Below are 17706 nucleotides of genomic sequence, written 5' to 3'. Positions count from 1 at the left end.
GGGCTCTGATGCGGACAGTTGATGTAAAGGGGGGGGGGCTCTGATGAGGACAGTTGATGTAAAGGGGGGGGGGGGGCTCTGATGCGGACAGTTGATGTAAAGGGGGGGGGCTCTGATGCGGACAGTTGATGTAAAGGGGGGGGCTCTGATGCGGACAGTTGATGTAAAGGGGGGGGGCTCTGATGCGGACAGTTGATGTAAAGGGGGGGGGGCTCTGATGCGGACAGTTGATGTAAAGGGGGGGGCTCTGATGCGGACAGTTGATGTAGGGGGGCTCTGATGTGGACAGTTGATGTAAAGGGGGGGGGGCTCTGATGCAGACAGTTGATGTAAAGGGGGGGGCTCTGATGCAGACAGTTGATGTAGAGGGGCTCTGATGCGGACAGTTGATGTAAAGGGGGGGGGGCTCTGATGCGGACAGTTGATGTAGGGGGGCTCTGATGTGGACAGTTGATGTAAAGGGGGGGGGCTCTGATGCAGACAGTTGATGTAAAGGGGGGGGCTCTGATGCGGACAGTTGATGTAGAGGGGCTCTGATGCGGACAGTTGATGTAGAGGGGCTCTGATGCAGACATTTGATATAAGGGGGGGGGGCTCTGATGTGGACAGTTGATGTAAGAGGGGGGCTCTGATGCGGACAGTTGATGTAAAGGGGGGGGCTCTGATGCGGACAGTTGATGTAGGGGGGCTCTGATGTGGACAGTTGATGTAAAGGGGGGGGGCTCTGATGCAGACAGTTGATGTAAAGGGGGGGGCTCTGATGCAGACAGTTGATGTAGAGGGGCTCTGATGCGGACAGTTGATGTAAAGGGGGGGGGGCTCTGATGCGGACAGTTGATGTAAAGGGGGGGGCTCTGATGCGGACAGTTGATGTAGGGGGGCTCTGATGTGGACAGTTGATGTAAAGGGGGGGGGCTCTGATGCAGACAGTTGATGTAAAGGGGGGGGGCTCTGATGCGGACAGTTGATGTAGAGGGGCTCTGATGCGGACAGTTGATGTAGAGGGGCTCTGATGCGGACAGTTGATGTAGAGGGGCTCTGATGCGGACAGTTGATGTAGAGGGGCTCTGATGCAGACATTTGATATAAGGGGGGGGGGCTCTGATGTGGACAGTTGATGTAAAGGGGGGGCTCTCATGTGGATAGTTGATGTAAGAGGGGGGCTCTGATGGGGGCAGTTGATGTAAGAGGGGGGCTCTGATGGGGGCAGTTGACGTAAGAGGGGGGCTCTGATGGGGGCAGTTGATGTAAGAGGGGGGCTCTGATGGGGGCAGTTGATGTAAGAGGGGGGCTCTGATGGGGGCAGTTGATGTAAGAGGGGGGCTCTGATGGGGGCAGTTGATGTAAGAGGGGGGCTCTGATGGGGGCAGTTGATGTAAGAGGGGGGCTCTGATGGGGGCAGTTGATGTAAGAGGGGGGCTCTGATGGGGGCAGTTGATGTAAGAGGGGGGCTCTGATGGGGGCAGTTGATGTAAGAGGGGGGCTCTGATGGGGGCAGTTGATGTAAGAGGGGGGCTCTGATGGGGCAGTTGATGTAAGAGGGGGGCTCTGATGGGGGCAGTTGATGTAAGAGGGGGGCTCTGATGGGGGCAGTTGATGTAAGAGGGGGGCTCTGATGGGGGCAGTTGATGTAAGAGGGGGGCTCTGATGGGGGCAGTTGATGTAAGAGGGGGGCTCTGATGGGGGCAGTTGATGTAAGAGGGGGGCTCTGATGGGGGCAGTTGATGTAAGAGGGGGGCTCTGATGGGGGCAGTTGATGTAAGAGGGGGGCTCTGATGGGGGCAGTTGATGTAAGAGGGGGGCTCTGATGGGGGCAGTTGATGTAAGAGGGGGGCTCTGATGGGGGCAGTTGATGTAAGAGGGGGGCTCTGATGGGGGCAGTTGATGTAAGAGGGGGGCTCTGATGGGGGCAGTTGATGTAAGAGGGGGGCTCTGATGGGGGCAGTTGATGTAAGAGGGGGGCTCTGATGGGGGCAGTTGATGTAAGAGGGGGGCTCTGATGGGGGCAGTTGATGTAAGAGGGGGGCTCTGATGGGGGCAGTTGATGTAAGAGGGGGGCTCTGATGGGGGCAGTTGATGTAAGAGGGGGGCTCTGATGGGGGCAGTTGATGTAAGAGGGGGGCTCTGATGGGGGCAGTTGATGTAAGAGGGGGGCTCTGATGGGGGCAGTTGATGTAAGAGGGGGGCTCTGATGGGGGCAGTTGATGTAAGAGGGGGGCTCTGATGGGGGCAGTTGATGTAAGAGGGGGGCTCTGATGGGGGCAGTTGATGTAAGAGGGGGGCTCTGATGGGGGCAGTTGATGTAAGAGGGGGGCTCTGATGGGGGCAGTTGATGTAAGAGGGGGGCTCTGATGGGGGCAGTTGATGTAAGAGGGGGGCTCTGATGGGGGCAGTTGATGTAAGAGGGGGGCTCTGATGGGGGCAGTTGATGTAAGAGGGGGGCTCTGATGGGGGCAGTTGATGTAAGAGGGGGGCTCTGATGGGGGCAGTTGATGTAAGAGGGGGGCTCTGATGGGGGCAGTTGATGTAAGAGGGGGGCTCTGATGGGGGCAGTTGATGTAAGAGGGGGGCTCAAAAAGGGGAATGGACAGCACAAAAAATAAAAAATAAAAAAATAAAAATAAAAAAGGGAGATGGTGTTAGTGGTCAGGAAAAAATAAAGTGAATACCCTACACCCACCCCCTGATCACCACTGTACTTATCTCTGGTGGGTAATATACATTCAGTGCCCATGCAGCCAGTGTAGCGGTCTCTTTATCTTTTGTCTGAACTGTGTTTATAAACAATGTTACTTTGTATCTCTTCACTTCTTGTCTGAACAGCATTTAGAGAGAGATATCAGGTAACGTTGCTTACAAGCACTGTTCAGGCGTGGGATAGAGAAATACAAAGTAACATTGTTGATAAACGCTGTTCAGATGCAGTATAGAAGGATACAAAGCAACGTTAGTTATCTCTCATCTGCCCAAAGTTTATAAATAATGCTAGTTTGTAGCTCTCAATCATGTGTCTGGAAAGTGTTTATAAACATTGTTACTGTGCATTTTGTGCTTGAACAACGTTTATAAAACAATGTTAATTTATACAGTTTGCATCCCCTGGCAGAAATCATGACATTTTGGCACTGACATTGAAAACATGGATGGATCATATGAAGCCATTTATCATCACATAGTTGTTAGTCTTCTTTTTTAATCATAATGACAGAAATGACCCAAATTGACCCGAGCAACATTTACCATCCCCTGGAATGTTTGGCCTCGGTACAGACACAGAAGGTGACACACACAGGTTAAAATGGCAATAAAAAGGGTCATTTTCCACATTTTTTTTTTTTTTTTTTTAAATTTCAATTAGTGTCTGTGTAGAACAGTCAATGAGTTTGTTAGCTCTCACATGGATGCACTGAGCAGGCTAGACACTGAGCCATGGGGAGGAGAAAAGAACTGCCAAAAGACTTGCGTAACAAGGTAATGGAACTACATAAAGCTGGAAAATGATATCAAAAGATACCCAAAGCCTTGAATATGCCAGTCAGTACTGTTCAATCACTTATTAAAAAAGCCCAGTAACAATATGCCCAACAATTACCTTGACATGCCTCACGGCTTGGGGCACACTGTAATCTGGAGTGACGAGACCAAAATAGAGCTTTAGGTCAACCATGGAGAAGGGCCAACAAGGCCTATAGTGACGAGAATACCATCCCTACTGTGAAGCATGGTGGGGGCTCACTAATGTTTTGGCGGGGGGGGGGGGGGGGCTCTCAAGGAATGGGGAAACTTGTGGAAATAGATGGTAGATGGCAAGATGAATGCAGCACGTTATCAGAACATACTGGCAGATAATTTGCATTCTTCTGCATGAAAGCTGTGCATGGGATGCTTTGGATTTTCCAGCACGACAATGACTAGGACTATAGGCACAAAGGTCAAACTGACCCTCCAGTGGTTGCAGCAGAAATAAGTGAAGGCTCTGGAGTGTCCATCACAGTCTCCCGGCCCCAATATCTTCGAGCCACTCTGGGAAGATCTCAAATGTGCGGTTCATGCACGCCGACCAAAGACTTGGCATGGCTTGGAGGCATTTTACCACGATGAAGGAAAGCTCTACCACCTGCAAGAATTTGGGGCCTCAGACAATTATTACAAAAACTGCACACTATTATTGATGCTAAAGGTGGCAATACACAGTACTAAGGGGGTGCAGAGTTTTGAACAGTGGGCATTTCGTGGGTTTACTTGTTGCCACGTTTTGTGTTACGATTGTGCTGTTCTGTTATCGCCTACAGTTGAATATGGATTGAAAAAAACTATACATACTGTATATTACCAATTCTCCAAGGGTATGCAAACTTTTGAATACAACTGTATCTTTCTATCTTGTGTCTGAACAATGTTTATAAACAATGCTACTTTGTACCTCAACAATGTTACTTTGTATCTCTCTCACATCTGAACAGTGCTTATAAACAATGTTTTTGTATTTATCCCACGTCTGAACAGTGTTGATAAACAATGTTACTTTGCATCTCTCTATCCCTGGTCTGAACCGTGGTTTATAGAGATACAAAGTAAAAATGATTATTAAACACTGTTTAAACGTGGGACAGAGAAAAACAAAGAAACATTGTCTATATACACCGTTCAGACATGAGAAAGATACAAAGTAACATTAATTGTAAACATTTTTCAGACTAAAAATACAATGTAGCATTGTTTATCTCATGTCTGAACAATATTTAAAAACAATGCTACTTTGCATCTCAGTCTGAACAATGTTTATAGAGGCATACAAAATTAACATTGTTGATAAATACTGTTCAGACTAAGAGAGACAATGTTACTTTGTATGCTTCTATAAACATTGTTCAGAGATGCAAAGTAGCATTGTTTATAAACATTGTTCAGACAGAGTAGCATTGCTTATCTTATGTCTGAACAATATTTACAAACAATGCTATTTTGCATCGCGGTCTGAACAATGTTTATAGAGACATACAAAGTAACATTGTCTCTCTCAGTCTGAACAGTATTTATCAACAATGTTACTTTGTATGTCTCTATAAACATTGTTCAGACTGAGATCCAAAGTAGCATTGTTTATTAACTTTGTTCAGACATGAGAAAACAATGCTACTTTGTATCTCTCTAATGTTTGAACAATGTTGATAAACAATGTTACTTATATCTCTCCCATCTGAACAATGTTACATTGTCTCTCTGTTGATAAATACTGTTCAGACTGAGAGAGAGAGAGACAATGTAACATTGTTCAGATTGTTTATAACTCCTTCTTCTATCTGAACAATGTTATATTGTCTCTCTCTCTATCTCAGTCTGAACAGTATTTATCAACAGAGAGAGACAATGTAACATTGTTCAGATAGGAGAGATATAAGTAACATTGTTATAAACAATGTGCAGACAGAGAGATACAAAGCAACATTGTTTATCACCATTGTTCAAACATTAGAGAGATACAGAGTAGCATTGTTTATCTCGTGCCTGAACAATGTTTATAAACAATGCTACTTTGTATCTCGGTCTGAACATTGTTTATAGAGACATACAAAGTAACATTGTTGATAAATACTGTACAGACTGAGAGAGACACAATGTAACACTGTTTACAAACAACGTTCAGATAGGAGAAGGAGAGATAGAAGTAACATTGTTTATAACAATGTGCAGACTGGAGATAGAGATACAAAGTAACATTGTTACTTTTGTATCTATTCTGATTTATTATTGACAGATCATAAGGATTGACTCCCATCTGTGTGTGAGGTCCCTAAAGGAATCCTGCCACGTAAAAAACAAAAATGTAATTACTGTTCCTATTTAACCCCTTATTACCTCTCAGTTACCATAATCGCCCCCAATTCACTCAGGATTTTTCAATTTCTGTAACCATTATAATTATTCAGATTTACAATTCATTCATTTTTATTTACTTTTAATCATTTTTTGTGTGTGTAGCACTGAGGTCCCGTTTGCACCCTGTGCAGTGACTGGCATTTCCCTTGATCAGCACAGTCGGCACCGGGCCTGTTCACAGCACAATGCTGCCCTCAGACGGGTTGCAGTGTGGTGTGGAAAAAGCAGACGTGCCGCCATGTTTCCACAATGCACCTGAAGCCGCCATCTGTTTTTGCACAGCATTGGCATAAAGTTACAAGAAAAAAAAAAAAAAAAAGAAGAGCCTTGTGCTTTAAAAAAATAAAATAAAAATCAGGGCAATGCGCCCCTTCTCGCCACGCCCCGCACGCTAGGATTCCGTCATACAGCCAGTTTGAGCGCTAAAAAATAAAATAAAAAAGGGTCCTTTATTTCACTTGTAACCAACTCTGATATGCTTTTCAGCAGAGCCCTCACGTTGGGGAAGTTCCGAATTCTTACTGCTCTGACAGTAAAGAAGCCTTTCTGCAATCTAAGCACAATTCTTTCACAATATAACATCACTTAAAGGAAGCCCTGCTTGTCCTAAAACAATATCCGTGTTACTTTGTTATGTTAACCATGAAATGCGTGTGAGCCGCTCAGGCTGTGAGAATGAGTGAGCTCGGGTGGGCGGAGTGAAATGCGTTGGGGGTGTGGCCTGGTTTGGGGGGGGGGGGTCCAGGCTGAGACTACCGTTCACTATCACACATCGGCTTTCACTTGATGTGCAGCTCCCGAGACACCAATCACTCTTCACCATGTAACATACACTCCCCGGCCACTTTATTAGGTTCAATTGCTTGGTAACACAAATTGCTAATCAGCCAATCACATGGCTGCATCTCAATGCATTTAGGCATCTAGACGTGGTGAAGACGACTTTCTGAATTACAAACCGAGCATCAGAATGGGAGATGAAAGGGGATTTAAGTGACTTTGAACGTGGCATGGTTGTTGGTGCCAGATGGTCCGTCTTAGCATTTCAAAAACTGCTGATCTACTGGGATTTTCACACACACAACCATCTCTCGGGTTTACAGAGAATGGTCCGAAAAAGAGAAAATATCCAGTAAGCGGCAGTTGTGTGAAGCAAAATGCTTTGTTGATGTGAGAGAAGAATGGGCAGACTGATTACAGATGATAGAAAGACAACAGTAACTCAAATAACCACTTGATACAACCAAAGTATGCAGAATACCATCTCTGAATGCACAACACATTGAACCTTGAAGCAGATGGGCTACAGCAGCAGAAGACCACACCGGGTGCCACTTCTGTCAGCTAAGAACAGGGAACTGAGGCTACAATTGCCACAGGATCACCACAATTGGACAACAGAAGATTGGAAAAATGTTGTCTGGTCTGACGAGTCTCTATTTCAGCTGCAACATTCAGATGGTCGGGTCAGAATTTGGTGTAAATAACATGAAAGCATGGATCCATCCTGCCTTGTATCACCGGTTCAGGCTGGCAGTGGTGTAATGGTGTGGGGGATATTTTCTTGGCACACTTTGGGCCCCTTAGTACCAATTGAGCATCGTTTTAACAACACGACCTACCTGAGTATTGCTGCTGACCATGTCCATCCCTTTATGACTCCAGTGTCCCCATCTTCTGATGGCTCCTTCCAGCAGGATAATGCCCCATGTCACAAAGCTCCAATCATCTCACCACTGCACAATGAGGTCCCTGTACTCCAATGGTCTCCACACTCACCACATCTCATCCAATAGAGCACCTTTGGGATGTGGTGGAACGGGAGATTCCCATCATGGATGTGCAGCTGACAAATCTGCAGCAACTATGTGATGCTATCAGGTCACTATGGAGCAAAATCTCTGAGGAATGTTTCCATAACCTTGTTGAATCTATGCCACCAAGAATGATATTTGTAAATATTTTTGTATATCTTTTCATGTGACAACACTGAAGAAATGACACTTTGCTACAATGTAAAGTAGTGAGTGTACAGCTTGTATAACAGTGTAAATTTGTTGTCCCCTCAAAATAACTCAACACACAGCCATTAATGTCTAAACTGCTGGAAACAAAAGTGAGTACACCCCTAAGTAAAAATGTCCAAATTGGGTCCAAAGTGTCAATATTTTGTGTGGCCACTATTATTTTCCAGCACTGCCTTAACCCTCTTGGGCATGGAGTTCACCAGAGCTTCACAGGTTGCCACTGGAGTCCTCTTCCACTCCTCCATTATGACATCACAGAGCTGGTGGATGTTAGAGACCTTGCGCTCCTCCACCTTCCATTTGAGGATGTCCCACAGATGATCAATAGGGTTTAGGTTTGGAGATATGCTTGGCCAGTCCATCACCTTTACCCTCATCTTCTTTAGCAAGGCAGTGGTCGTCTTGGAAGTGTGTTTGGGGTCGTTATGTTGGAATACTGCCCTGCGGCCCAGTCTCCTAAGGGAGGGGATCATGCTCTGCTTCAGTATGTCACAGTACATGTTGGCATTCATGGTCCCCTCAATGATCTGTAGCACCCCAGTGCCAGCAGCACTCATGCAGCCCCAGACCATAACACTCCCAACACCATGCTTGACTGTAGGCAAGACACACTTGTCTTTGTCCTCCTCGCCTGGTTGGCACCACACAAGCGTGACACCATCTGAACCAAATAAGTTTATCTTGGTCTCATCAGACCACAGGACATGGTTCCAGTAATCCATGTCCTTAGTCTGCTTGTCTTCAGTAAACTGTTTGCGGGCTTTCTTGTGCATCATCTTTAGAAGAGTCTTTCTTCTGGGACGACAGCCATGCAGACCAATTTGATGCAGTGTGCGGCGTATGGTCTGAGCACTGACAGGCTGACCCCTTCAACCTCGGCAGCAATGCTGGCAGCACTCATACATCTATTTCCCAAAGACAACCTCTGGATATGAGGCTGAGCACGTGACCTCAACTTATTTGGTCGACCATGGCGAGGCCTGTTCTGAGTGGAACCTGTCCTGTTAAACTGCTGTAGGGTCTTGGCCACCGTGCTGCACTCAGTTTCAGGGTCTTGGCAATCTTCTTATATCCTAGGCCAAATTTATGTAGAGTAACAATTCTTTTTTTTCAGATCCGCCAAGAGTTCTTTGCCATGCGGTGCCACGTTGAACTTCCAGTGACCAGTATTAGAGAGTGAGAGCGATAACACCAAATTTAACACACCTGCTCCCCATTCACACCTGAGACCTTGTAACACTAACAAGTCACATGACACCGGGGAGGGAAAATGGCTAATTGGGCCCAAATTGGACATTTTCACTTTGGGGTGTACTCACTTTTGTTGCCAACAGTTTAGACATTAATGGCTGTGTGTTGAGTTATTTTGAGGGGGCAGCAAATTTACACTATTATACAAGCTGTACACTCACTACTTTACATTGTAGCAAAGTGTCATTTCTTCAGTGTTGTCACATGAGAAGATATAATAAAATATTTACAAAAATGTGAGGGGTGTACTCACTTTTGTGTGTGTGCATATATATATATATATATATATATATATATACATACATACATATATACACACACATACAGGAGGGCTTTAACAGGCACACGATGCCCGTGTACGTAGCGAGTGTTCAGAGCGCCCTGCCATAGACTAGTCCCGGTCTGTAGTTATGATTAGGAGCCGGCAGGATCCTTGGACAGCCAATCACATGATCAGGAAGTCTGCCCCGCCCCCTGGCATAAGGTTAAAGGGTCATCGGGAAGGGGGTTAGGCAATGACAACATTATGGCACAATAATCCGGCCCACAACAGAGATTTGGGGGGGGGGGGGAGATGAAGTGGTTAATTTTCTATGATTCTGAGTCTGATGCAAGAGATCCCCAAAACGCATAGGTGGAAAGGGGTCCCAAAACGCATCAGCGCATCTAATGAACACAAAGCCAGCTCTGGGCAGTGGAGTGGGTGTGTGTGTGTGTGTGTGTGTGTGTGTGGGGGGGGGGGGGGGTCATCTTTACCTTTAAATCTATTGGGCCCCTGGGGGCCAAAGACTCCAGCCCAGTACTGACCCATCCCCCACCTCACAAAAGGGTACCTGTCAGCACACAATGGAGAGGCTGATTGGTCAGCAGGTGGTGGTGTGGGGGGGGGGGGGGTCACAGAGCCTGCACTAACCTCCATTGCACCACACAATGGGAGGAGCTGGCCATGTCACCCCCTAGGAGGCATGCAGAGCCCCCCCATCACCACCCACAGCCTCCTGACAGGTCCTCTTCATTCACCTCCCCCCTGAAAGTTCCAGGTAGAGGACAATGACAGGGCACAGTGCCCACAGCCCAAGACCACAGAGGGGCGCCACCTCCTCCCCGCCCCCGGGGTGCCCCTCTCTACTCACCCCACAAGAAGAGAAGCCACTGCCCGGAAGGGCCGCCCGCCGCACACTGACACTGGAGGAGCCTGACAGAGGATGCCTGGGCGTGACGTCACCGGAACCGCCCACAGCTCGAACCACGTGGAGCCCCAGAGCACGCCGGGAAGTGTAGTCCTCTGCCCCGGGGGAGTGGGCGGGGCTGTTCCGCAGTGTCAGTAGAGCTGGATGGATGGAGCTGTGTTTGTGTGTGATCACATGACCCAGGAGAAGTCTACACTCACCTATTACATTATATATAGTGTATATACACAGCTCCCAACTGTCCCTGATTTGGAGCAATGTCCCTCTGTCCCTCATTGCTCCTAATTTGTCCCTCATTTTAGTCTGATCCATATAGATATATATAAAATGCACTTTTTATCCTTCAAAAAGTGTTTCCCAGTGCTAAACTTTTCATACAAATTCTATCTATAGATATATATAGAGAACGAGAGCTCAGTAAGTGATCACAAATGCTATGAAAAGTGTACACTTTTCGCAGATTATAAATATAGAGTGTGTGTACAAAACAGATTACAGCGCATACATACAAAAATGACATTAAAGCTGCACGGCTAGTTAAAGGTTCGCGTTTTTTCACCTTAATGCATCCTATGGCCGTTGATTGGCTAGAGTGAATGGATCGAAAGCAGCGCAGCCATTGGCTCGCGCTGCTGTCAATCACATCAAATGACACGGGGCCGAGTGATACAGTGAGCGGCTATAGCCGCCGGCTGTATCACGGGAGTGCGCCCGCAAGAATTAACCACCATGCGAGAGAGCTCGCATGAAGGTGCTTAGTTCTTGCGGGGAGGAGCCGAGACAGCCGCCGAGGGACCCCAGAAGGGCAGGTTCGGGGCCACTCTGTGCAAAACGAGCTGCACAGGGGAGGTAAGTATAACATGTTTATTATTTTAAAAAAAAAAATACCTTTACAACCCCTTTAAGAACATATAAAAAAAAATACAAGGGGGGGGGGGGGGGTTTGATCACACTATATTTGGTCATATAGTGCTAAGCCCACTTACTGCGACAAAGTACCCTGAATTCGTGGGTCCTACCCTAGTAATAGAATGAAAGAACCTGCGTCTCAACTATGGGAGGCAAACACCTCTATATGGGAGAACTGAAGGGCTTCCTCCTATGCACTGGTGGCCACTAATAAGAGGTTCTTTTGTTCTTTCATTAATTCAAGTAAAACACGGGGCTGGCCCACAACAATACTAACGCCCGTCCAATCGGGGCATAAACAGCGCAGTGACATCAGCACGTCGCTCCTCCCAAGTTTGGGTCTGCAAGTCGTGCCTCTGACCACCTTCAGGATCTACGGTCTACAGCGTCATTGGGCTCGGTTAGGCACCTGAAGTCCCTGGAGGAAAAGGCCCTGGCTGGGTATTAACCACAAGTTTTAGACCCTTTTCACACTGGAGGCGTTTTTCAGGCGCTACAGTGCTAAAAATAGCGCCTATAAAGCACCTGAAAAAAAGCCTCAGTTGCGAACCCAGTGTGAAAGCCCTAGTGCTTCCACACTGGGGCGCTGCGCTGGCAGGACGTCACAAAAAGTCCTGCCAGCAGCTTCTTTGCAGCGGTGGAAGAGCGGTGAATACACCACTCCTTCGCCGCTCCTGCCCATTGAAATCAATCATACTGCTGGCAAATCGCTGCTGCAGCAGGGTTTTGCGGAGCGGATTTAACCCTTTTTCGGCTGCTAGCGTGGGTTAAAACCGCCCGGCTAGCGGCTGAATAGCGCCGCTAAAAGGACAGTGAAGGGGCGCTAAAAATAGGCAGGGGGGTGTGTTCTATGCCTGCATACTTTTGCTGATAGGTGGCCCTCATTCCCATCTCAAAAAGTTGGGAGGTATGCCCTAAGTGGTTGTATGCCCTTCTTTAGATGGGCACCTAGAAGGCAATAAAACTGTAGCTCAGCTGTCTGCTTTTACCCCGTACCCCGTCTGCATATCTGAACGAGCCCTTAAAGACAGGTGAGACAAAAGGAAGCAAAAGATTCCAGAAAAAACAGGAAAAAAAAAAAATTCTAAGTTTTTTTTCTGATATCCGTTGTTTCAGGCTGTGCGAGCAGCATTTTTGGCATTTTTCTATGCTCTCTGCCTCTTGGCCATTTTTCTTTTTTTTACTTACAAAACCGCGATGAAGGGAAAGTTCACAGAACGGACACCGCAGGGCCAAACCCTAATACTAAAATAGCGGGCAATACACCTGCCTGTCTCAGGAGGAATGTATAACAGTAAATACCCTGGGGGGTCAAATGGTTTCATTCTGGTTGTCAGGGAGACATTTGTATCTGAGCGGCTTTCATTCACCCGCAAGAAAATTTGGCAGCCGTATGTGGCCACCAGCGATCGTGATGAAGGATTTTAGATCTCAAGGCGGGACTATAATCAGGACAAATTGCAAACCTAATGGCAGGCAATTTGCAGTCATAGTTTGAAATTACATTGCGGCCTGTAACTGAAAACAAGCTTCTGATTCATGATATTTTGTGTTTGAGGGAAATTATTTACTGCTGAATGGAACTGCATTGCATGCAATTATTATTGTTTTTTAAGGTAGTCATAGGCTTTTTAAGGGAGGAGTATGTTATAGTAATATGGTCTATTAAACATACAAGGCTTGACTCGGTCCCATAATCACTCAGATGGCCTCAGAGCACAAAAAACCTGGCTACTATATAGCACAATGGTGATCTTAACAACAGAAGGGTAATAAATGGGCAGTCATAGGAAAAAATCAGACGGATCTTGTGGTCGGAATATCCGACCCTGTGTACAGGGCATAAAGGAGGAATTGAGGCAGTATGTGAGCAATACACTGCAACTTGTGATTATTTATGAGCAACAGGCAGTTATAATAATAATATGTGGGCAACAGTGGTGTAGTGGTTAGCACTCTCGCCTAGCAGTAAAAAGGGTCGCTGGTTAGAATCCCAACCACGACACTACCTGCCTGGAGTTTGCATGTTTTCCCTGTGCCTGCGTGGGTTTTCTCCGGGTACTCCGGTTTCCTCCCACACTCCAAAGACATGCAGGTAGGTTAATTGGCTTCTGTCCAAAATTGGCCCTAGTATATGAATGGGGACCTTCGATTGTGAGCTCCTTGAGGGCAGGGGCCAATGTGAGTGTGTAAAGTACAGGGATAGCAACAATTGTAGACACTCAGGTTGAACTGGATGGACTGTTGTCTTTATTCAACCTTACTAACTATGTAACAAAACAGCAATACCTAGGAAACAAATGGGAACAAAAGTGTTAGCCCTTGTGCACACGGTCAGAGATTCCGACAACCAAATCCATCGGAGGAGGTCCGGAAGTGATGTTGCATACACACGGTTGGACTAAATTGTCGGAAAATCCGATTGTACATAACGTGATGGCGTTATTTCGTTACGACGGGACTACGTTCAGGCTAGTAGCCAATAGCTATGGTCTAGGAATTTGATCTGAGCATGCGTGGCACTTTGTCCGTCGGAGTAGGCTACACATGATCGGAGTATGTCCGATAGAACAATTTTGTCTAAAAAAAATTTTTGTTGGAAAACTTGGTCCGTCGGATATTCCGACGGAAACAGTCCGATGGAGACCACACTCAGTCGGAATATCCGACAAAACGGTCCGATAGGACACATTCCGTTGGAATCTCCGACCGTGTGTACAAGGGCTGAGGGACTTTAGGGAAGCCAAAACCTGGTAAGGTTATGCATTTCCATCCCTTATTTGAGTCAAAAGAAGAGAGCACAGAGGGTGGGACTTTATATGAAGAACATGGTTGCAAATAGGTAAATAGGTGAACACTGGGAATTTATTTGGATAAAATATACAAACAAAATTGATATTAGGAAAAACACTAAACATAATATTCACAATAAACATGATAGTAGCGTAAAGTCCTACAATGTAACCATTGCCAATAAATACAATGATGTCTCTGGATGCCTGTCTTACCTGACCATTACATCACCAAACACATCTACCATAATTAGTAAGTATGCACCTTGGTGCAGGGGGCTGTATACTCCACCCCCCTATACCCTTACTAACGATTTACATAATATGTTTATTTTAGATACATCACGTGCATGCTCCTGATGAGTGGCGTGCAAGCCACGAAACGCGTTGAGCTATCCGATGCCGTGTACCTCAACCTTTATACATCTTTTCCAATTATTGAATATCATGCAACCTCAATCTGTACAGGTTTAGTGAGGCCTTAGGTCCTGCAGATACTATCTTTAATATTACTGCAATCAACTCCAATTTCTGGTGACTCTTGGAATTTATTACAAATCTGATTATATGAATCTCTTGTTATTATCATTATTACCATCATTATTATTATTATTATTATTATTATTATTATTAATAATGATCTTATCCATATTTATTGTTTATTTATGGTAATGATTATATTGTGCGACTGCATGTTATCATTGTATTTATTGCCAATGGTTACATTGTAGGACTTTACACTACCATGTTTATTGTGAATATTATGTTTATTGTTATCAATTTTGTTTGTATATTTTATCCAAATAAATTCCCAGTGTTCACCTATTTACCTATTTTGCAACCATGTTCTTCATATAAAGTCCCACCCTCTGTGCTCTCTTCTTTTGACTTAGGAAACAAATGGGCAATCATAACAATATAATGGCATCTAAAGGGGAAATTGAGGCAGTATGTGAGCAATACACTGCCACTCATGATTATAAATGAGCAACAGGCAGTTTCAGCAATACAATATGCAGGCAACAAAACAGCAATACCTAGGAACCAGATGGGCAATCATGACAATATAATGGTATCAAAAGGAGGAATTGAGGCAATAGGTGAGCAATACACTGTTGCTCATGATCATATATGAGCAACAGGCAGATATAACAATATGTGGGCAACAAAACAGCAATACCTTGGATACAAATGGGCAATCATGACAATATAATAGCATCTAAAGGAGTAATTGAGGCAGTATGTGAGCAATAAATTGCCCCTCGTGATTATATATGAGCCACAGGCAGTTATAACAATATGTGGGCAACAAAACAGCAGTACCTTGGAAACAAATTGTGACAATATAATGGCATCTAAAGGAGGAATTGAGGTGGTATGTGAGCAATACACTGCCACTTGTGATTATATATGAGGAACAGGCAGTTTTACCAATACGTGGGCAACAAAATGGTAATACCTGGGAAACAAATGGGCAATCATGACAATATAATGGTACCTACAGCAGGAATCAAGGCAGTATGTGAGCAATGAACTGCCACTCATGATTATATATGAGCAACATGTAGTTATAACAATACGTGGGCAACAAAACAGCAATACCTAGGAAACAAATGGGCAACCATGACAATACAGTGGCATCTAAAGGGGGAATTTATGCAATATGTGAGCAATAAACTGCCAGTGCTGATAATATATGAGCAACAGAAAGGCAAGCGTGACAATATGCAAGTGACAAAACAGCAATATAAGGCATATATATGAATAGTCAGTCATGACAATACAAGCACAGCTAAGGGCAATCCCTGCAATATGTGAGCAACAAATAGGCAATCATGGAAACTATCACTAATCCACCATTGGTATTGGTAAGCTGCAATATAATAGTTTTTTTAAAGGGCCTCAATTGCACGGTTGCTCGCACCAAGCTGTCCCATGTCCAGTCCCGCTTATTCTCCAGATGGGATTGTCCCACGGGGGAAAGTGGGATTGTCACATACCTGTCTATAATAAATAAATCAATCAGTAAGCACTATGCCAGTTTCTATTGTTTTTTGAGCATGTGAATGATACTGGTCCTTTCACCCTCCACCTGAGCTCTTGATGATTATCAGAGTGCCAGAGGAGATAACAGGACCCAGTTTGGGGATGATCAAACTGGGGATGTATAGATCTGATCAATCATATGGGAGCATGATGTGACCTTTGTTGTGAATGTTGAGGTGAGAGCATACCTAAAGGGGTTCATTTTGACGGAGGCTTCAACTTTCACAAAACTTCTGCAATTGCTTGAAATGCTTTGTCACTGGATTTCATAGAGGTTCATGACTTTATTGGACACAATAATAGTTCTTGGATTACGAATTTATTTTATTATAGTATCACAGTATAACGCAGAAATTTTACTTTATTGATCTATTGTACCACACATACACTGGATATTATTGTTGTCTATTTTCATGGTATCACAGCATATTCTCATTTTAATTCCTGTCCTGGCAACTACGCCAAGGGTAAGGGGCCTAGATTGCGTGGCTGTTCGTGCCAAGCTGTCTCGGGTCCCGTCCTCCTTCTCCAGGGAGAATAGTTACATACCTGTCTTTTGGGAGGAACTCCACCACCTTATGTCACTTACTCTCCTGGCCCGAGGCCAACCTCTGTAACTACAGTATTCCCTGAGGCTTGTTACCTGGAATAAAGAACGTACAGTCTAAAGTATTTTTAATGTTTTTGTGATATCAATTCACATTTAAACGGTAACACATCTTCTTTACAGTACACAGTTACAGTGCAGAACACTCAGTAAAGTACACAGAACTGTATCAGCCATCTTCTTAGATGTTACTAGTGAGTCCCCACAGGTGGTTCCACACACAGTGTGTTCCTCAAACATAGACCCAAAGCCATCCTGAACCAAGCCACAGACCTTTGTAGGTGAAGGTTAGTGGTGGCAAAAATTCCTTCACCTTCTCCCTATTTGCCCATTTCTGCTTCTCCTGGCAGTTCAGCCCTGCAAAGGGCCTTCTAATGCCCCGTACACACGATCGGACATTTATCAGACATTCCGACAACAAAATCTATGGATTTATTTCCGACGGATGTTGGCTCAAACTTGTCTAGCATACACACGGTCACACAAAGTTGGTCAGAAATTCCGAACGTCAAGAACGCGGTGACGTACAAAATGAAGTTCAATAGCCAGTGTGGCTCTTCTGCTTGATTCCGAGCATGCGTGGAACTTTGTGTGTCGGAATTGTGTACACACAATCAGAATTTCCGACAACGGATTTTGTTGTCTGAAAATTTGAGAACCAGATCTCAAATTTTATGCGACGGAAATTCCGATGGAAACTGTCCGATGGAGCCTACACACGGTCGCAATTTCTGACAGCAAGCTCCGATCGCACATTTTACATTGGAAAGTCCGATCGTGTGTACGGGGCATAAGTCTCTCCACAGGCCACAGACCCACATGTTTGTCAGGTGTCCTGTTCCTATACCCAAGCTCCCAGGCCCCACCTACGGCTGGCATTAAAATGGCATAGACTCTACCCACTACATCACCAAAGGATGGCCTACAAATAAAGAGATTGGTCGAAAAAAACAGAACGTTGCAACAAGCCGTCTTCCCAGATGTTATCAGTCAGTCCCCACAGG

General features: G+C 45.3%; 1 protein-coding gene across 2 annotated transcripts in view; it reads right to left on the bottom strand.

Annotated features, from left to right (window-relative positions):
* Positions 1-10394, bottom strand: part of CTIF (cap binding complex dependent translation initiation factor) — a 361752-nt gene extending 351358 nt beyond the window's left edge. For both annotated transcript variants that reach the window (XM_077463042.1, XM_077463043.1), the window contains exon 1: positions 10292-10394. The gene's annotated coding sequence lies outside the window, so the exon portion shown is untranslated. The remainder of the gene's footprint in view (positions 1-10291) is intronic.
* Between the last annotated feature and the right edge of the window lie 7312 nt (positions 10395-17706).

Source organism: Lithobates pipiens, unplaced genomic scaffold, assembly GCF_037356315.1.
Source record: "Lithobates pipiens isolate NorthernLeopardFrog02 unplaced genomic scaffold, aLitPip1_a1.2 Scaffold_3, whole genome shotgun sequence".
Lineage (NCBI taxonomy): Eukaryota > Metazoa > Chordata > Amphibia > Anura > Ranidae > Lithobates > Lithobates pipiens.
The sequence above is the reverse complement of the archived record's forward strand: the minus strand, read 5'-3'. Positions and strand labels throughout refer to the sequence as shown.